A 22235-nucleotide genomic window follows, 5' to 3' on the forward strand; every position below is an offset into this window, starting at 1 on the left:
TGAATTACATGTAAAATATGTTTTTCGTATTCTGACTGCATTCTTCTCGCATTCGTAATACTGCGTGGTGTAAATTTTGCATATTAGTGTGTTTCACATGAAACATTCGTTGCATGATATTCTGTGGACTTGGGTGTCTCTGTTATTGCTTAAGGATGTGTGTGTCAAGTGCTCGTTTTAAATCCACTGTAAGTATATTGATCGTGTTCTACGTTTTTTGCTTGCCCCCGTTTTTCGCATTTTCTCGCACAAAGTGAGCAGGTTTTGACGGTATTGGAATCCAGCTTTATTACGTCTTGTCACGGAATTAATCCCGCGTGGGATGGCTGAGTGCCACGCGGTCAACGCATGCGGCGTTGTTTTGGTGGGTGGAGCTTTCTTCTTTGCAAATGGTGAAAGTGCGACAGTAGTTACGCAAATGTCTTCACAGTTTACTAACACGTACTACAGACAATACGTTTTAGGAGAAGTCTGTGACAAAGTCGGTGGCTCCATTGAATGCGAGAGTGCGACAATCGGATGGAAACAATATTAACAAGGAATACTATAAAGATACTTACAGTGCACTTAAATCGAGCAGTTCGCACGCAGATTCGTGAGCAGTAACAAATAGACATGGAGTCCGCAGAACACCTTACGACGCAACCAGCTTATGTTTCGTATGAAACAGAAGCAAATATGGAATCGTTTATGGTAACTACTGTCAGGGATGAAAGTAAAAATAAAGTAGAATGCGAGCAACATATTTACACTGCAAATTGAAGAGCGCAATACACACAATAAAGTTGTAATCAGGAAGATAATTTCCATTTGGTTGAATTTTATCCAACATGGCTGAAATAAAATTTCCACTTGATAACAGCCACACCCCCCCCCCCCCCCCCATGAACCAAGGACCTTGCCGTTGGTGGGGAGGCTTGCGTGCCTCAGCGATACAGATGGCCGTACCGTAGGTGCAACCACAACGGAGGGGTATCTGTTGAGAGGCCAGACAAACATGTGGTTCCTGAAGAGGGGCAGCAGCCTTTTCAGTAGTTGCAGGGGCAACAGTCTGGATGATTGACTGATCTGGCCTTGTAACATTAACCAAAACGGCCTTGCTGTGCTGGTACTGCGAACGGCTGAAAGCAAGGGGAAACTACAGCCGTAATTTTTCCCGAGGACATGCAGCTCTACTGTATGATTAAATGATGATGGCGTCCTCTTGGGTAAAATATTCCGGAGGTAAAATAGTCCCCCATTCGGATCTCCGGGCGGGGACTACTCAAGAGGACGTCGTTATCAGGAGAAAGAAAACTGGCGTTCTACGGATCGGAGCGTGGAATGTCAGATCACTTAATCGGGCAGGTAGGTTAGAAAATTTGAAAAGGGAAATGGATAGGTTAAAGTTAGATATAGTGGGAATTAGTGAAGTTCGGTGGCAGGAGGAACAAGACTTTTGGTCAGGTGATTACAGGGTTATAAATACAAAATCAAATAGGGGTAATGCAGGAGTAGGTTTAATAATGAATAAAAAAATAGGAGTGCGGGTTAGCTACTACAAACAGCATAGTGAACGCATTATTGTGGCCAAGATAGACACAAAGCCCATGCCTACTACAGTAGTACAAGTTTATATGCCAACTAGCTCTGCAGATGATGAAGAAATAGATGAAATGTATGACGAGATAAAAGAAATTATTCAGGTAGTGAAGGGAGACGAAAATTTAATAGTCATGGGTGACTGGAATTCGTCAGTAGGAAAAGGGAGAGAAGGAAACATAGTAGGTGAATATGGATTGGGGGGAAGGAATGAAAGAGGAAGCCGCCTTGTAGAATTTTGCACAGAGCATAACTTAATCATAGCTAACACTTGGTTCAAGAATCATGAAAGTAGGCTGTATACATGGAAGAAGCCAAGAGATACTGACAGGTTTCAGATAGATTATATAATGGTAAGACAGAGATTTAGGAACCAGGTTTTAAATTGTAAGACATTTCCTGGGGCAGATGTGGATTCTGACCACAATCTATTGGTTATGAACTGCAGATTGAAACTGAAGAAACTGCAAAAAGGTGGGAATTTAAGGAGATGGGACCTGGATAAACTGAAAGAACCAGAGGTTGTAGAGAGTTTCAGGGAGAGCATAAGGGAACAATTGACAGGAATGGGGGAAAGAAATACAGTAGAAGAAGAATGGGTAGCTCTGAGGGATGAAGTGGTGAAGGCAGCAGACGATCAAGTAGGTAAAAAGACGAGGGCTAATAGAAATCCTTGGGTAACAGAAGAAATATTGAATTTAATTGATGAAAGGAGAAAATATAAAAATGCAGTAAATGAAGCAGGCAAAAAGGAATACAAACGTCTCAAAAATGAAATCGACAGGAAGTGCAAAATGGCTAAGCAGGGATGGCTAGAGGACAAATGTAAGGATGTAGAGGCTTGTCTCACTAGGGGTAAGATAGATACTGCCTACAGGAAAATTAAAGAGACCTTTGGAGAGAAGAGAACCACTTGTATGAATATCAAGAGCTCAGATGGAAACCCAGTTCTAAGCAAAGAAGGGAAGGCAGAAAGGTGGAAGGAGTATATAGAGGGTTTATACAAGGGAGATGTACTTGAGGACAATATTATGGAAAGGGAAGAGGATGTAGATGAAGACGAAATGGGAGATAAGATACTGCGTGAAGAGTTTGACAGAGCACTGAAAGACCTGAGTCGAAACAAGGCCCCGGGAGTAGACAACATTCCACTAGAACTACTGATAGCCTCGGGAGAGCCAGTCATGACAAAACTCTACCATCTGGTGAGCACGATGTATGAGACAGGCGAAATACCCTCAGACTTCAAGAAGAATATAATAATTCCAATCCCAAAGAAAGCAGGTGTTGACAGATGTGAAAATTACCGAACTATCAGTTTAATAAGTCACAGCTGCAAAATACTAACGCGAATTCTTTACAGACGAATGGAAAAACTGGTAGAAGCCGACCTCGGGGAAGATCAGTTTGGATTCCGTAGAAATGTTGGAACACGTGAGGCAATACTGACCTTACGACTTATCTTGGAAGAAAGATTAAGAAAAGGCAAACCTACGTTTCTAGCATTTGTAGACTTAGAGAAAGCTTTTGACAATGTTGACTGGAATACTCTCTTTCAAATTCTGAAGGTGGCAGGGGTAAAATACAGGGAGCGAAAGGCTATTTACAATTTGTACAGAAACCAGATGGCAGTTATAAGAGTCGAGGGGCATGAAAGGGAAGCAGTGGTTGGGAAAGGAGTGAGACAGGGTTGTAGCCTCTCCCCGATGTTATTCAATCTGTATATTGAGCAAGCAGTAAAGGAAACAAAAGAAAAATTCGGAGTAGGTATTAAAATTCATGGAGAAGAAGTAAAAACTTTGAGGTTCGCCGATGACATTGTAATTCTGTCAGAGACAGCAAAGGACTTGGAAGAGCAGTTGAACGGAATGGACAGTGTCTTGAAAGGAGGATATAAGATGAACATCAACAAAAGCAAAACGAGGATAATGGAATGTAGTCAAATTAAGTCGGGTGATGCTGAGGGAATTAGATTAGGAAATGAGACAGTTAAAGTAGTAAAGGTGTTTTGCTATTTAGGGAGTAAAATAACCGATGATGGTCGAAGTAGAGAGGATATAAAATGTAGACTGGCAATGGCAAGGAAAGCGTTTCTCAAGAAGAGAAATCTGTTAACATCGAGTATAGATTTAGGTGTCAGGAAGTCGTTTCTGAAAGTATTTGTATGGAGTGTAGCCATGTATGGAAGTGAGACATGGACGATAACTAGTTTGGACAAGAAGAGAATAGAAGCTTTCGAAATGTGGTGCTACAGAAGAATGCTGAAGATAAGGTGGGTAGATCACGTAACTAATGAGGAGGTATTGAATGGGATTGGGGAGAAGAGAAGTTTGTGGCACAACTTGACTAGAAGAAGGGATCGGTTGGTAGGACATGTTTTGAGGCATCAAGAGGTTACAAATTTAGCATTGGAGGGCAGCGTGGAGGGTAAAAATCGTAGAGGGAGACCAAGAGACCAATACACTAAGCAGATTCAGAAGGATGTAGGTTGCAGTAGGTACTGGGAGATGAAGAAGCTTGCACGGGATAGAGTAGCATGGAGAGCTGCATCAAACCAGTCTCAGGACTGAAGACCACAACAACAACAGCCACACGGTCGAAATTGCAATACTTGGCTTTGCAAATAAATACGTTTTACCACCAGACTACCAGATCGCTGCATAAAGTATAAATGAGAAATATCAGCATCTAGTGCTCGTATTTCGCAAAGAAACACTGCAGATGGTCTCCCCGAAGTCGAAGTTCACTGCCAGGCCACTCGGAGCGCCACTGTCGGTCTCTCTTTCCGTACCCTGGCATTTCTGGAGTTTTGGTGTTCTGCGGTTCCACCGCTGAAACTGAATGGATGTTAGAGCATAGAAAGAAGAGGCTGAAACGGGGCATTCAACCAGGGTGATCCTAGAAGTCAGTCAAGGGGGGGGGGGGACTGGGGGACTGAAATAAGGCTTGGAGAGTTGGAAGTCCTCTACCGACAAATTGGTAAAATTTGGTGTTGCTTAAAATAGTTTTGATAACTGTTTTGGAGTTTAGTGTAAAAATGTGTATTAATAAATAATAAGATGCCTATTTTAAGTTAAATGATATTTACTGGTTTAGGTAGTAAGCTATTTGGCACTATTATTCCTTTAATAACATGTGCTTCATATACATTGCAACCTATATTGCTACATAATTATTTTTTTTTATAATTGATTCTGTTGAAGTATTATATTCGCTGATTTCTGAAGTCATTTTATCCAGTGTAATATGATACCCCCTTGCCACCGCCCCTGTATTTAACTGAACAACGTGTTTGCTGGTACCGGTATAGCGCAGGCGAGAACACAGTCGTACCGCAACGAGGCGCAGCTCTGAAGCGCGATGGAATGTTCCGGAAAGCCCCAATTCGCTAACGATCCGTGAGCTATTCGCCAAATTCCAACGGAAGGGCAGCGTAGCTGACGATCTAGAGGAGAATGTAGATGTGGAATGTCGGCCTCAGGCGAACTGCTGTTACTCCTGAAAATGGCGCCACCGTTTCTGGAATTAGTCAGCAAAATCCAAGATAATGGTTTCAAGCGTTGTAGGTAGCAGACCCTACTAAGACGTCGCCTACACACGTGTCAATTAGAAATCCAAAGTCACTAGACCACACCTGTAGCAGCCGACTTTGCGAACCAGATGTCCACAATGACCGACAGTGAAGGGTTTGACATTATTGGCTACTTCTTGTTCGTAGACGATGCTCACTTCCACGTGAATAAACATCTTCATTTACGTGAGCCAAAACTGCTGTATTCTCGCAAAGTCGCTGTTGAGGTGTAGTAAGCAGCAGGGGCGTTATTCGTGCGAGAAACGGTCAGCGGTGAAGACTGCGTTGCAATTTTGGAACAATTTGTGGCCACACAGATGACGTCGGAGGATCTCTATCACCGCACCCAAACACTGTTTCGCTTTCTAAGTGAATACTTCAGACATGCTCACTGTGCTGAGTACAGCACAGCACATTCGCCGATCTCACTCCTCGTCAGCCATCCCACCACACTGGGCGAGCCCGCATCGGCCATCTGTGTGGCGTGTTGACCCTCTACAGGGCAAATTTGACTGTTCGCTTGCGCCACCTCCGTACTGCCTGCAGAGAGGGCGACTTAGATTATGCACGAGCTGCACGGTCTCCAGCGCCATCTGTTAGCTGCTTCTCCAAGTATTTCGCAAGTTTTGCATAGCTTCTGTCGAGAATTCCTACGGCTCTCACAATGAACCTACTGTAACATCCACGAGATAATTTTAGCTACAGTGCGACGAAAGGAAATTATGCATCTAACAGTATATGAAAAAACAGTATATGAAAAAACAGTGAAATAAAACGATAAATATTAATTAGTTATATAATATTTTATTATGTAATTGGACATATCGATGTGTATCACACAAAGACAACAATGATTGTAAATTCCTTTTATGATCTGCGTTTGTCTTCCTTTTGTCTTTATCTTTTGTTGGTTGGCTTTTGTAGGTTGCGGACGCAGTACGTATATCAAACTGAGCTCTGTTTAAGAAATGGTAATTATTTGTTAATTATTACTTGAGAATAGAGTTCATTATTATTATTATTATTATACATATGAGTGAATAATTATTCCTCTCTCAATAAGCATTATCTGTATTAATTATGCCGGCCGGGGTGGCCGGGCGGTTCTAGGCGCTACAGCCTGGAACCGCGCGTCCGCTACGGTCGCAGGTTCGAATCCTGCCTCGGGCATGGGTGTGTGTGATGTCCTTAGGTTAGTTAGGTTTAAGTAGTTCTAAGTTCTAGGGGTCTGATGACCTCAGTAGCTAAGACCCATAGTCCTCAGAGCCATTTTTTGTATTAATTATTTCTTTCCGCTGCAAGGAGCGCAGCCATTGATGATAGCGATTTATATTGCGTTTTTATCTGTGTTTCTTACGAAAGCATCAAAGGTTTGCTCGATGAAAATTAGTCTAAATAGTGCAGAATATGAAGGTAAACTATAATAAGCATTTCAAATACTTATCCTTTTAAACTTCCCCCCATGAACCACGGACCTTGATGTTGGTGGGGAGGCTTGCGTGCCTCAGCGATACAGATAGCCGTACCGTAGGTGCAACCACAACGGAGGGGTATCTGTTGAGAGGCCAGACAAACATGTGGTTCCTGAAGAGGGGCAGCAGCCTTTTCAGTAGTTGCAAGGGCAACAGTCTGGATGACTGACTGATCTGGCCTTGTAACAATAACCAAAACGGCCTTGCTGTGCTGGTACTGCGAACGGCTGAAAGCAAGGGGAAACTACAGCCGTAATTTTTCCCGAGGGCATGCAGCTTTACTGTATGATTACATGATGATGGCGTCCTCTCGGGAAAAATATTCCGGAGGTAAAATACTCCCCCATTCGGATCTCCGGGCGGGGACTACTCAAGAGGATGCCGTTATCAGGAGAAAGAAAACTGGCATTCTACGGATCGGAGCGTGGAATGTCAGATCCCTTAATCGGGCAGGTAGGTTAGAAAATTTAAAAAGGGAAATGGATAGGTTGAAGTTAGATATAGTGGGAATTAGTGAAGTTCGGTGGCAGGAGGAACAAGACTTCTGGTCAGGTGACTACAGGGTTATAAACACAAAATCAAATAGGGGTAATGCAGGAGTAGGTTTAATAATGAATAGGAAAATAGGAATGCGGGTAAGCTACTACAAACAGCATAGTGAACGCATTATTGTGGCCAAGATAGATACGAAGCCCACACCTACTACAGTAGTACAAGTTTATATGCCAACTAGCTCTTCAGGTGACGAAGAAATTGAAGAAATGTATGATGAAATAAAAGAAATTATTCAGATTGTGAAGGGAGACGAAAATTTAATAGTCATGGCTGACTGGAATTCGAGTGTAGGAAAAGGGAGAGAAGGAAACATAGTAGGTGAATATGGATTGGGGCTAAGAAATGAACGAGGAAGCCGCCTGGTAGAATTTTGCACAGAGCACAATATAATCATAACTAACACTTGGTTTAAGTATCATAAAAGAAGGTTGTATACATGGAAGAACCCTGGAGATACTAAAAGGTATCAGATAGATTATATAATGGTAAGACAGACATTTAGGAACCAGGTTTTAAATTGTAAGACATTTCCAGGGGAAGATGTGGACTCTGACCACAATCTATTGGTTATGACCTGTAGATTAAAACTGAAGAAACTGCAAAAAGGTGGGAATTTAAGGAGATGGGACCTGGATAAACTAAAAGAACCAGAGGTTGTACAGAGATTCAGGGAGAGCATAAGGGAGCAATTGACAGGAATGGGGGAAAGAAATACAGTATAAGAAGAATGGGTAGCTCTGAGGGATGAAGTAGTGAAGGCAGCAGACGATCAAGTAGGTAAAAAGACGAGGTCTAATAGAAATCCTTGGGTAACAGGGCGATGTACTTGAGGACAATATTATGGAAATGGAAGAGGATGTAGATGAAGATGAAATGGGAGATAGGATACTGCGTGAAGAGTTTGACAGAGCACTGAAAGACCTGAATCGAAACAAGGCCCCCGGAGTAGACAATATTCCATTGGAACTACTGACGGCCTTGGGAGAGCCAGTCCTAACAAAACTACTATCTGGTGAGCAAGATGTATGAGACAGGCGAAATGCCCTCAGACTTCAAGAAGAATATAACAATTCCAATCCCAAAGAAAGCAGGTGTCGACAGACGTGAAAATTACCGAACTATCAGTTTAATAAGTCACGGCTGCAAAATACTAACGCGAATTCTTTACAGACGAATGGAAAAACTAGTAGAAGCCGACCTCGGGGAAGATCAGTTCGGATTCCGTAGAAATGTTGGAGCACGTGAGGCAATACTGACCCTACGACTCATCTTACAAGCTAGATTAAGGAAAGGCAAACCTACGTTTCTAACATTTCTAGACTTAGCGAAAGCTTTTGACAATGTTGACTGGAATACTCTCTTTCAAATTCTGAAGGTGGCAGGGGTAAAATACAGGGAGCGAAAGGCTATTTAGAATTTGTACAGAAACCAGATGGCAGTTTTAAGAGGCGAGGGGCATGAAAGGGAAGCAGTGGTTGGGAAAGGAGTGAGACAGGGTTGTAGCCTCTCCCCGATGTTATTCAATCGGAATATTGAGCAAGCAGTAAAGGAAACAAAAGAAAAATTCGGAGTAGGTATTAAAATTCATGGAGAAGAAATAAAAACTTTGAGGTTCGCCGATGACATTGTAATTCTGTCAGAGACAGCAAAGGACTTGGAAGAGCAGTTGAATGGAATGGACAGTGTCTTGAAAGGAGGATATAAGATGAACATCAACAAAAGCAAAACAAGAATAATGGAATGTAGTCGAATTAACTGGGGTGATGCTGAGGGAATTCGATTAGGAAATGAGGCACTTACAGTAGTAACGGAGTGATGGTCGAAGTAGAGAGGATATAAAATGTAGGTTGGCAATGGCAAGGAAGGCGTTTCTGAAGAGAAATTTGTTAACATCGAGTATAGACTGAACTGTCAGTAAGTCGTTTCTGAAAGTATTCGTATGGAGTGTAGCCATGTATGGAAGTGAAACATGGACGATAAATAGTTTGGACAAGAAGAGAGTAGAAGCTTTCGAGATGTGGTGCTACAGAAGAATGCTGAAGATTATATGGGTAGATCACATAACTAATGAGGAAGTATTGAATAGGATTGGGGAGAAGAGAAGTTTGTGGCACAACTTGACCAGAAGAAGGGATCGGTTGGTAGGACATGGTCTGAGGCATCAAGGGATCACCAATTTAGTATTGGAGGGCAGCGTGGAGGGTAAAAATCGTAGAGGGAGACCAAGAGATCAATACACTAAGCAGATTCAGAAGGATGTAGGTTGCAGTAGGTACTGGGAGATGAAAAAGCTTGCACAGGATAGAGTAGCATGGAGAGCTGCATCAAACCAGTCTCAGGACTGAAGACAACAACAACAACAACAACATCCTTTTAAAATGAAATTTGCTGTAACAATAGAAAGTCTATCAATTGTCTGCCGCCATCTTAACATTTATCTCAGCGGCAAATTCAAATTACGCAACTCTGCAGACATAAATGCCGAAGGTAATAAAAATGTGTAAAAACAAATGTGCACCGGTGGTTCCGTACTCATTTTAATGAAAATAATTCCAATCAGATTGGTTCTTTAAAAACAGTGCTCATAGCACGATCCATATAACAGACTTTTCTTGCTGATATATGGAGCCGAAATTAATGACACACGAGCTGCGAAGAATATTGTTTCAGGTAACATACGTCAGTGTTGTGCGCGGCTGATGTTCGGTGGTTTTAATGACAATTTTGCTGAAGATAAGTGTTTCCATCATAAACAATAGTTTTATAGAATCTGTTGTATGAACTGTGATTTGTGACACTTACACAACTTACAGACAACACTTTAACACAACGTTAACTTTGAGTTCTTTAGCAACTTGACCAAATCTTTAGCCGGGAGAAAAAATTATTTAGTAATTACTCACTGTAATGAAATAAGATTATCATTTCCATTTACAAATTAGTTAAAGACCAAACCAGTGAATAACACAGCGAACGCCACGGTGCCTCTTTTTGCACTCGTCCTTCGATCTCAGCTCTCCAGATATTCAGTTTTGAAATAAGGGAGCCCTTGGCTGGACACCCAGGATGAATGGTCAGTGTTCAGGAATATGGCAGAGACAAAACAAGTCTGCTAAACATAGCCTCTGAAACGCATACCATAAAAGCTACGGGAGAAGAGAGATGCTTCACCATAGCGAATATCATGTTCATAACTGTTAAGGAATCCATTTTAGAGCCCACGTTCGAATGAGAGTTCCTGTGACATTCCCGAATGCTGACCTTTCCTGCTGCCCACGGCGCCCTCTCTCCCGTGTTCAGATTTGAAACCAGGTCCAACTTTTTTCTCAACTTCACTGTTTTGCTGTCCACGAGTTTGTCAAACAAGCGCGTACGCGTACCTGCCAGGTTTGTCAAATTTATCCTTACTTTTCGAGCAGCTGTCATCCTGTCGCTATCTGTGCAGACAAAGCATTTCTCCATTTACTTCAGCACTGTCTGTACACAATATAAGACGAACGCGCTTACGGCCCACATACATGTACTCATCAAAATCTGCTGAAGGAAATTTTACACTCAGAACATGAAGATTACACTAATTTTCTCCAAATTGACTGTTTGTTAACCTTTTAATAAGGTATTTCAATTACCTCGCACTAAAATGGAAAGGAGTATACTGGGGTACATTTACATGTGGCGCTCGAATGTTGTAATGGTACTAACGTACACTAAAATGAAACTATTGTATTATAAACGATGTTATGTCTCTGACGGGTCTATAAAGGGGATCGCTGACTTTGCACGATTGCCGAGCCAAAGATACTGCTTCTGGTCTGAGATTGTAGTGTTGCAATAAGAATGCGCTATCTGTGAGAGAAGGAGGATGAAGTAGGCAGTTTTTGTGGCGTGCTCTGTAAAGCCACCAAGTGTTAGATTATAATGTAGGAATTGAGAGTGCATGTATTATTGGAAACGTAGATGTGGAGGCAGAAGTCTTCTCGCAAGCGAGGTAAAAATGTTAAATACGAGGGTAAGTCAATTATCCGCAAAGTAGTTATAAAATTTTATTGTAATCAAATAGGAAAGATACAAGAACATCATTTTTCGACATAGTCTCCGTTCGTTTCAACGCACTTGGTCCATCGTTGCAGAAGCCTCCTGGTGGCCTCATAAAAGATGGTTCTCGGCTGAGCTGCCAACTTCTTTCACTGCTTCGTCCGTGGCACATCGACGGCCCCTTAATGCTTGTTAGTGTGGACCAAACAAGAGATAAAAGGGGCAAGATCGGGACTATACGGAGGACGATCCAGTACTTCAAAGTTGAATTTATGGAGCGTTTCAGCAGGGTGGGCATTGTCGTGCAACAACACAACACCTTCTGACGGCAATCCTCGGCGTTTGCTTCGAACTGCAGGCTTTAGCCTGGCAGTAAGCATCTCACTTCAGCGTACACAGTTTATCGTTGTGCCCCTTTCCCCATGTTCCAGTACTGGACCTCGTACGTTCCAAAAAACCGTGAGCATCACTTTTCCTACGGACGGTTGGGTCTTGAACTACTACTTGCACAGCGAATTTGGATGTTTCTACTGCATACCGTTTACTGTCCCCGGCTCGTAATGGTGGATCCATGTTCCGTCACCCGTAATGATGCCGTCTAAGAAGCGATCCAAACGTTTTTTGGAGATGTCCGAGCGCGTTTGTTTATGCAACTGTGTGAGTTGTTTTGGGACCCATCTTGCACAAACTTTATGAAACCGAAGTCAGTCTGGATGATTTCGTAGGCAGAACCGTGACTAATGTGCAGACCGTGTGCCACTCGGTCCACAGTTAATCGTCTAAGAGAATCATTTCATGTGAATGGTTTCTTCATTTGTGGCGGTAACCGGTCGTCCGGCTCCTTCACCGTTCGTAACACTTGTGCGACCATTTCGGAATTTTGCAATCCATTCGTACACACTCCGTTGTGCAAAACACTGTTCCCGTGCTGTACCTAATGTCTTCGTTGAATTTCGGCCCTCGATACGCCTTCCGACCACAAGAAACTGATCACTGAACGTCGCTCTTCTTTGGTGCGAATAGACAGCGTAGCAGCCACGACAGCGATAACGAAACTAACCTAGCAGCGTGAAAATTGCAAACATATAACAACAAATAAACAAAGCATGGGTCATCGACGTAAAATGACAGTACTACCAAAATAAACAAAAATAGCTAAATTGCGGATAAAAATTGACTTACCCTCTTATTTTATTCTTCTTCACGAGAGACCAGAATATATAGCGATCCACTGTTGCTGCTGTCGAGGTAAAACTTTTTTTTTTTTTAATGTGCGCAGGGACCAAAGTTTCCAGTTTTGAACAGGGCCAGAGGATTCAGTGCGTAAGGGGGCTGAGCGTATTTTGCAGTGATTGTATTTCTTTAATGGTATTGCGAGTTGCATTGCGCAATCAGTTCGTATAAAAGTTTTTGCTAACAATAACAAAGAGTAAGCGCACCATTCGCACTTAGAACACGCTACACAATAACTCCAGTTTTGTAAGCATTCCTAGTTGAGGCATTCATTCAATGGGGTATTACAGAGAAAAGTTTTTAAAGAATGTTACAAAATTGCAAATGGAGGCGCAATGTGTCAAAACCTATTCTCGTCTACATGTTCCTGTAATGTAAGTTATTAAAATACCACAGCTTTGGAACAAACATTGTCCGTGGAAGAACAAGATCGCCTCGACTTTTTTTGTTGCGTTCTTCTTTGAAGCCATCTGCAAATGGATGCTAGCAGGCAGATAACATATTCTCAGTCCCTCTGCATGCTGCTGCTAGTGTTTGGTCGAGAAGTAGGTTTCAATGTAGTGACGTTAGGCGCAGTCTATACCACCCTGTCCACGTATTCCTTTAAAATACTGCGAGGCAGCCATGACAAAACTATTCCACCTGGCGTGCTACAAGCGAAGTGGCTCAAATTTCGGATAGCGATAGACCATGCACTTTGTGACTCTCCACTGTTTTCGTACGTGAAAATGAAGCTGGAAGCAGTGCAGTTTTCAAGTGAGGAGGACCTGCTGGGTGCTTGGGACAACAACAGTTAACTTGGGAGAACTGGTGTAAGGATTGGTACCGGAGGATGGAGTGGTGTATTCAAAGCGGCGGAAATTACTTCGAAAAAATTAAATAAATGAAGCCGTGTTGCAAAACCTTCCTAGACTCCTTTGTATGTCATTGCTGCTCACTTCACTCGCAGTAATTAAATTAGATTCCTGTCTAATCACACGCTTTGAAATCACGAAACATTCTGGAAAAAAGTCAAATATTTGTTAGAAGAAAGAATATAAATGTCACAGCTGGCTATTTTACTCGCAACAGCGTCGTCTCTCCGTTTTTTAATCCGAGAAAGTCACGAAATCGAAGCACTCATTCCCGATAGCGCACCCTTTTATATGCAGGTAACATCGAACGTTGCGTAATGTAATTCTGTTACGTGAATAAGAAAGTCCCAGAGAGAAGCACGTGTCAGGCTGACTGCAGCGATTGCCTAGTTTCGAAAAGCGTCATCATTTGTCTTAGAAGGGCTTTTACAGTTGCTGTGCCCGTAACTAACATTTTATTATGACAGACCGTCCCTAGGGTGACGTGTTTGTGATAAATCTTGAATGCGCCTTAGGAGGGCGAAGGATAGATTAGTTGATCATCTTGCAGAAAATGTAAGGGGGGCCACATGCACACAAAAGAAAATACCTGTGATTACTGAGTCAGAGGGACACATTTTTTAGGTTAGAGTCAGGCTGCAGACAGAGTATTGAAAGAGATTAAACAGAACAGTGCCATAATGTCTGTAGCAGTATCCAAAGAAAAAAAATTTGGGTGTTTCATCAGAATATTAGAGGACTGAAAAACAAGATAGATGAGCTTCCTGTATGCCTAGAAAATGGGGTGAATTCTGAAGGCATAGATGTTTTGTGTCTCTCTGAACACCATGTAACCGCATGGATGGAGAAGTTAAATTTAAGGGATTACAGATTAGCATCTTATTCGTGTAGAGTCAACGTGGAAAAAGGAGTTGCTACTTATATAAAAACTGGACACAAAGTCAAAAATATTGAAACAAATAGTTTTTGTGTAGATCAGATCCTTGAGGCATGTCCTCGTGAATTGCTACTGCAATGTACTTCTATAGTAACAATCTACAGAGCCCCTCAAGGTAACTTTCAGCTATTCGTGAAAAATCTTGAGGCATTATTAAGCTACCTGTCGGACAAAAAGAAGCAGTTAATGGTTTGTGGTGATTTAATGAAGATTTCTTAAAAGATACCGATAGGAAAAATGAGCTAGAATCTTTGTTTGGTTGTTTCAATCTAGTGTCTGTTGGAAATTTTCTACCTCGTGTGCAGCAGGATAATAGATCACTTACCGATAACATTTTGATACAGTGCTCAGGCAGAAACAATTAATGTGTACGCAGTCGTCAATGGGCTATCTGATCATGATGCACAGCTAATGGAAATAACACATTAGCACCTTACAGGATTCAGGCACGTTCATACAAGGCAGCGAGGCTTAGTAATACGAACAGGATACAGAGCTTTAAGTGCAGCCTGGAAAAGGTATACAAAGAAAATGATGCTGATGCCAAATTCAATTTATTCCATCATAAATTTATCTCAATATTTGAGAGTTGCGTTCCTGAAACGTTATCAAAAAAAGCCATTACAAAGTCAAGCAAGCCATGGATTACTAAGGGAATTAAGATACCGTGTAAGAGGAAGAGCGAAATATACAGACAGGCCAGAATATGCCAGGATCTGACGTTACTTGCTTACTACAAAAGATACTGTAATATTTTAAGGAATAATAATGCGGATAATAAGATAAAAACTATATGGAATATTGTCAAACAGGAGACGGGGCAGCCTGACAGTACACAGCATACTATAGCAATAAAGCTACATGGTAATGTTGTGAGTGACAATTCACAAGCTGCAAGTATTTTTAACAATCACCTACTGAATGTAGCAGCAAAAATTGTGTTAAAGGGTTCAGTTGAAGCAAAAAAAATGTTAAAAATGTCGTTCCCAGGACTTTAGGAATAGCACCAACACCCCCCACTGAAATTAAGGGAGTTATAAATATACTGAAAAACCAGAGCTCATGTGGTATTGATGGAGTCTCTAACAAAATTTTGAAGTGTTGTTCTAATTTAATGAGTGGAGTCCTTAGCAATATATGTAATGCTTCGCTGACAGGGAATTTTTCCAGACAGATTGAAATACACAAATTGTCAAACCTCTTCACACGAAAGGGGACAAGAGTGACTTAAATAATTATAGACCAATCTCATTGCTGACTTCATTTTCTAAAATATTCGAAAAAGTTATGTATTCAAGAGTAGTCTCACATTTAAGTGAAAATAATTTACTCAGCATGTCACAGTTCGGATTCCGGAAGCGTTACTCGACTGAGAATGCTATCTACACATTTACCCATCAAATAGTACAAAGCCCTAAATAACCAATTATCGCCAGTTGGTATATTTTGTGACCTCTCCAAGGCATTTGACTGTGTGGATCGTGTCACACTCTTAGAAAAACTCAGGTTTTATGGAATTGAAGGCTATACACACAGCTGGTTTGAATCATACTTAATGAACAAAAAGCAAAAGTTGTGCTGAATAGCACAAATAATGTTGGGAGGGTGGTAAATTCTAGTGAATGGAGAGTTATCACAAAGGGAGTCCCACAGGGTTCAATTTTAGGTCCTCTGCTGTTCCTTATTCATGTGAATGACCTCCCACTTAACGTTCAGCAAGCGGGACTAGTACTTTTTGCAGATGACACGAGTGTTATAATAAATCCCATTCTAGAAAAAAAAAAAAAACAGCTTAAGATATTGCTAAGGATGTCTTTCAAAGAATTATTAAGTGGTTCTCAGAAAATGGACTCCCTCAATTTAAAAAAACCACCTTACTATATCCAGTTTTGTACACCGAACAGAGTCATACTTGCAATTGATATAGCATATGAACAGAGCTCAGTTAACAGGGTAGATTTCTCCAAATTTTTGGGTGTTCAAATTGATGATAACTTGAACTGGAAGAAGCATATTACTGAGCCACTCAAACAACTAAGTTCGGCTTCTTTCGTTCTTTGTATAATCGCTAGTCTTGGTAGTAAACAGATCAGCCTCCTAAAGTACTTTGCATATTTCCACTCAATAATGTCTTATGGAATACTTTTCTGGGGTAACTCACCACTTACACATAAAGTATTGATTGCACAAAAGAGCAGTGAGAATAATTAGCGGTGTTCACCCAAGGACGTCATGCAGGCACATTTTCAAGCAGTTAGGTATTTTAACTACACCATCAGAGTACATATATTCGCTAATGAAATTCGTTACAAATAATCCATCTCAATTCGCGAAGAACAGTGATGTTCGTACGTACAACACTAGCGGGGAAAAAATGACCTTTCCTATCCCTCATTGAAGCTGTCAGCTGCTCAAAAAGGAGTACATTATTCGGCAACAAAAATCTTTGATCATTTGCCCGACAACAAAGTGTCTGGCAGGTAGCAGATAAAGTTTTAAATCTAGCTCAAAACCATTTCTTTTGGATGACTCCTTCTACTCCATGGACGAGTTTTTGTTTCAGAAATGGTAAAAAAAACTTGTACCTCTAAATGTAGTTGCATGTGTAGAACTAAAAATTTCAGTAATATTAATATTAGCACTATTCATATGTGTGTATATATATCTTGTAATCTGACTTATTCCACATCATATCGATAAAATAATCGGGAAAATTTTCTACGGAACATGACATAACTACAACCAAAGGCCTGAAACAGTATACTGACATAACAAGCAAGTTACCTAATACGGAAACAATGTTTTAAAAGCGAGACAGTACGTGTGCCAACTTTGAAAATATGCAGTTGCCGAATTTCTTTTCGAAATCATGCCTTAAGTTTGCCCGGTGTGTAACTGCACACACAAAAGCAGTAAGATTACTAATGTATCTCATTTCACGTAAGTACTTTTTAAAAATATTATCAGTTAGTGATTTTTCCAACTTTGTGTTATACACCAGCACAAACTTTCACGTGTGTACCGTTATGTGAATTAATTATATTGTGCTAGATTTCGTAAATTCCTTCCGCACCTTTGTCTTGTCTTCCAAAAACATGGGAGTTTTGTTCAATATGATTCACTCTAATCGTGGTGTTAACTCTATGGTGTTCTATCTCCTTGGTTGTAACATTATGATCTGTGGAAAGAGGACATGTCAACACACTAAACAACCGAATCTCTTGTCAAATTTTTTTGTATAAACAACTACAGATGCCTGTCGAATTTTGAACGTGCGAAGACAATCTAAGACGATTAAATACGATTTTTGGATTTATCTCATGTAGAAACAAACTATTACGGCGAAAATTTGGAACTGCAGGTATGCCATAAAACATTTATTGCGGTATTGTAATCTGTGCATACAAAATGTTTGAAAATTTTGTATTTCATGTTGTGCTAATAAAACTTTACCTTCAGATGTAGATAATGGTTTGAGAATGAAAGAAAATGTTCCAAACTAGTCACTAATAAAAAAGAATATAAGAAACTGTGTCGGAAACCGTATTAATATCTACGGATGTCTATAATCCCATGGGTTAGAACCATATATTATTCCTATAGTACGTTTTAGAACAATCAAGATCTTTCTTAAAGATGAGGCACGCCAGAAAATTATTCCATATGGGATTACTGAATGGAAATATGCTAAGGATGTCAACTCACTGATTTGCCCCTCCAAAAGATGTGTGGTAATCCTAAGTATAAAGTTGTTTTTGGAATTTCGAAATGTGCTATTATCCAGTTTAAATTCTCAACAGTATGAACACGTGGAAATTTTTAAGTTTCCATCCCACTTATTACATCCTAAGCATGTGTTACACTCATCATTGGCGTAGTACCGCTACACATTCAGAACAATATGTTGGCTCAGATTGTTAATTTATCATTCACTGATTGAGTGTTCCTCCAAAGACTAAAAATCTCGAAAATGATATCTTTATTGAAGAGTAGTAACAGGCATAAAGTTGAAAATTATAGACATATTTCACTCCTCTCATTATTCTCTAAAATAACTGAGGGATTAATAACAAATTGCTAGTGCTTACACGACCACTGTCTTCTGAACAATAAGCAACATGGCTTATGCATAGGTAGATGTACAGAAACAGTGATGGAGGATTATAAAAATGAAACTGTTGGAAAAAAACAGTTATGTTGAAGGAGATAATTTAAATCTTTCTAAAGTTTTCGATACTGTTAGTCATGAAATTATTTTAGATAAGCTGGAAGCTACAGGCATAAAAGAGGTTGAAAACAAGTGGTTTCAAATCAATTATAGTTACCTAACAGCTCGCAGCTTGTGGAACTCACATCAACTCATTCTAATCAAAAAATCAGAAGTAGGTGTACCATAGGGTAGTCTGTTTGCCCCTTCTGTTCCTCAGTTATATATATGACGAACACAAGCTGCATCTAAGATCATGCTCTCTGCATACGAGAGCTTAATATCGACTGATTTTAAGGAATCAGTGTCTATGACAACTGATTAAGCCTTTGAAGTCCCAATGCCAACAGGTTGACCCTTAATGTGAAGGAAACAAATTATATTCTATTTGGAAAGATGAATCAAAACCAAGATCTCCAACTGGTACTAGGCAGAGATAAATTAGAAAGGGTATGATGATCAAAACTTTTTGAAATCTACGGTGATCTTTCTGTATGTTTTACTCTTGCTCCTCAGAGGGTGCGACAGTGGCTTATGTAGCTTGCTTCCAGTGCCACGTAACTTACGAAACAGTTTTCTGTTGTGAAATTTTTACACTAAAGAAAAGGGGTCTTCGAATATTGTCATACAGGTCTACTAAAGCTCACTGCAAGCCTCTATTTAAAAGAGTAGTGTTTCCTTACTGAATCATCCTTTTACATATATAAATGTGTGTTGATAACTGCTAGACTTCGTGACCTTCAAACCAACCACGATTACCACAGTTTTAATACTCGCAGCTCTTGGTCACTCCATATAGAAAACGAAAGAATAACACCATGGTGTCGTTCTTTGCAATGCACTGCCAACTTACATTAAGACGTTGGAAAGGAAAGGGCTTTTAGAGCAGAGTTAAAATCATTTCTTGTTGAGTAGTGTTTATAGAATGTAAGTGAAATATTACCCTGTGCCCTCACTTATTGTTGAGTTCTTTTGCCTGTGTCAGCTGATGTACCGTTTATGCTGTGTGTGTCTTTGCAAACGAGTGTTTCTACTGTTTGTTTTCTACTTCCTCTGTTTCAGACGCAAAGCAGTTTCATCTCCTCAGAGAAAGTGCTAGATGGTGTTGGACATTTTGGTGCCAGGTTTTTCATGTATTACACTTTTCAGCAGCGTTCCGTAATGTGTTCACCTGTTTTTATTTTTCAGAAGTGTTTTAAATCAAAGTTTCATATTCTAATTACATCGCTGAATTACTTCTTGTGCATGTTCCAGTCAGTGTCTGTACTTTCCCTTCCAATCACATGCTGGGCGAGTTGGCTATTCTAGTCATAACGCACAGGACTCCTGTTCGGTAGGAGCTGGATTTATTCCCCATGGGGCCATCCTGACTTGGGTTTTCCCAGGCTGCCAAGGTGAATGTTGAGATGATCCCTTTGATTAGGCGATGGGCTGACTTCCCGCACTATCCTCGCTTAATTCTCTCGTACTTTGTGTTTATACCTGTAATGTGGTTGACATGACCGACACTTTCGTACAGAATGGTCTACGGGCGAAACAACAAATAATAAAAAAAAAATCTTGTGCCTTTCTGAAATTCATGGCGGGGCCATTCGCAGAAAAACTGTCAATGATACTTCCAAGAAGATTGTTTACTACTTATTCTGTTGCTGTATGCTATGTATGGTTGAGTTGATTACAGTACTGGTGCCATCCATAAAAAGTATAATTCTGCTTCTTGTGTCAGACGGAAGATATATGACGTTATAGATTTCGTCTGCGCACATCCTCTGTCTGGGTCACTCCAGAATTGATTGCTTCGCCATATTATATTACGTTATGCGCCGTCGGCCTGCAAGCTGAAGCCACCCCATTACCCGAACCGTGCGCAGAAAATTCCAGAGCTGGCAAAAGGGCAAGGGCTCGGCCGCTGGTAATGACCGTGAGGGCGCACAGCCTGCCAGCCTTATCGATTGAATAAAATCGCCGCCAGCCACATTTCCAAAGAAGGCAGGGGCGGCGTATCGCTGAACGGGCCATTCCTATTCATTTGCTGCCTGCCTTCGCCGCTGCTACGCACGGACAGCCTCGCACGGCCATAAAAGAAGCCAAGCGCGTGACGTAAATCATAAAAGAAATAACAGGGAAGCGATACATTACGAGCTTGTTAGGGCTTCATACGTAGTCCCACCACGGCGCAATTCCTGACACGAGAGAGCCTGCTACAAAACGTAGAAACAACAGTGGACGAAGACACGCAATAATTGCTTGCGTTTATAACGCTGTGTTTAATCATTTTGCAAATTTATTTTAACTTTGTGGCCAATTTCGACAGAATCTAAAAGAGGGAAGTCGCGAGGCTGATCCTCAAAAAATAGGCTAGGGATGTATTAACCTGCGTAACGATAACCAGGTACTCACCGACTGAACCGCTGGAGAGCAGCAAGTCTAGATTTATAATACAGCTTTTACGTAATTTTTTTCTGCGAGAACAATCAGCCGGTTTTCGTCGCTGCTCACTACTCCGATATCCATTCATTCACACTACAGTTTGCGTGTCTCCCACATCCATTGAGACGCCTACGCATTAGTCAGAAACAGGTCACCCACGCGAAGCAAGCATTTAATTCACGTTAATCACGCCCGGTGTTGTAATGGTGCGCATTAAAAATATTAAAGTCGCGCACACGGCACCGGTTTGCTGAGGTAGTTTAGAAGATTAGGTCTCACACACACACACACACACACACACACACACACACACGGCATTGGCTGTGCTAGCAAACGATGGGTGGGGAGAGACAGGAAAAAATTGAGGAAGAACGCAATGCAGTTTCGCGAGCACATCGATACTGCAGCTTATGGCTGCTCTGCCGTGCCTTGCACTTTGTCCCCCGTGTGACTAGCCCGCATAGCTGGCTGAATCATCCCGCATTCCCTGAGAAGAAGCCACCACGACTACCCGGCGTATTACATCACGAGCACGAAAATCTGTTACTGCCAAGACGAAATCGGGGCCAGCACAGTCATTGACAGCCAGAGGGGCAGCTCGGCCAGGCCGCAGAGTACTCACCAGGGTAAAAAGATGAAAGGCAAAGACGTGGGCGTGACTGGTCGACAAGCAGCCGCCCGCTGACTTCCGAGTTTCGGGCGAGGATCGCGAACAAACCGCCGGCACTCACTCACTCACTCGCGACACGATCTGATCTGGCGCACTTCACATCGCCCTGCGGCGCACACACTCTTCTCCAAACTAATAAGCTGTCTGCCACTGCTATGGCGCCCACGCAATCCGTGCCTTCTGAGAACACTCGCCGTCTCCGTAGTTCTACGCACTTTGGACAGCAAGAGATGCCACACCGTGCGAGCGCCGGCAGCGCCGCTTCGGCCAGAGACAAATGAATAAGTAAAGTTTGGTTGCATTTGTTTGACAGCTGTCATATTACTCGTAACTGTTAATCTAAATTGCTGTATTGTTGTATTACATCTAAATAGGCCGAAAAAATCAACATTTATCCCTCCATTCCTTAACAAATAACATGTTACATACATTTTTGAAAGACATGTAGTCAAACAGTCCCGACTGTTACCTTGTAGGTTAGGAATATGTTTACAAGTAATACACCGACCTTAGTGAAACTACTTTATTTTCCGCTTTTAATGTAACGCCCCCACTCCCAAGGGCTACATAAAATTCTATTTTGATTACATTTGCTTCAGATTATGATCTCCATTTTGTCGCGAAAGGTGAAAAAGTTTCGCGATTGTACTTTAAATAATGAAACAGGCTGTGGGCGTACATTTTATAGCC

At 41.3% G+C, this 22235-nt stretch overlaps 1 protein-coding gene across 1 annotated transcript in view; it reads right to left on the reverse strand.

Moving 5' to 3' along the window:
- LOC126212794 (abnormal cell migration protein 10-like) overlaps positions 1-21757 on the reverse strand; it is a 563013-nt gene extending 541256 nt beyond the window's left edge. Inside the window, exon 1 of the mRNA XM_049940196.1 lies at positions 21498-21757. The gene's annotated coding sequence lies outside the window, so the exon portion shown is untranslated. The remainder of the gene's footprint in view (positions 1-21497) is intronic.
- Positions 21758-22235: the final 478 nt, after the last annotated feature.

The sequence above is a fragment of the Schistocerca nitens genome, chromosome 11 (genome assembly GCF_023898315.1).
Source record: "Schistocerca nitens isolate TAMUIC-IGC-003100 chromosome 11, iqSchNite1.1, whole genome shotgun sequence".
NCBI lineage: Eukaryota > Metazoa > Arthropoda > Insecta > Orthoptera > Acrididae > Schistocerca > Schistocerca nitens.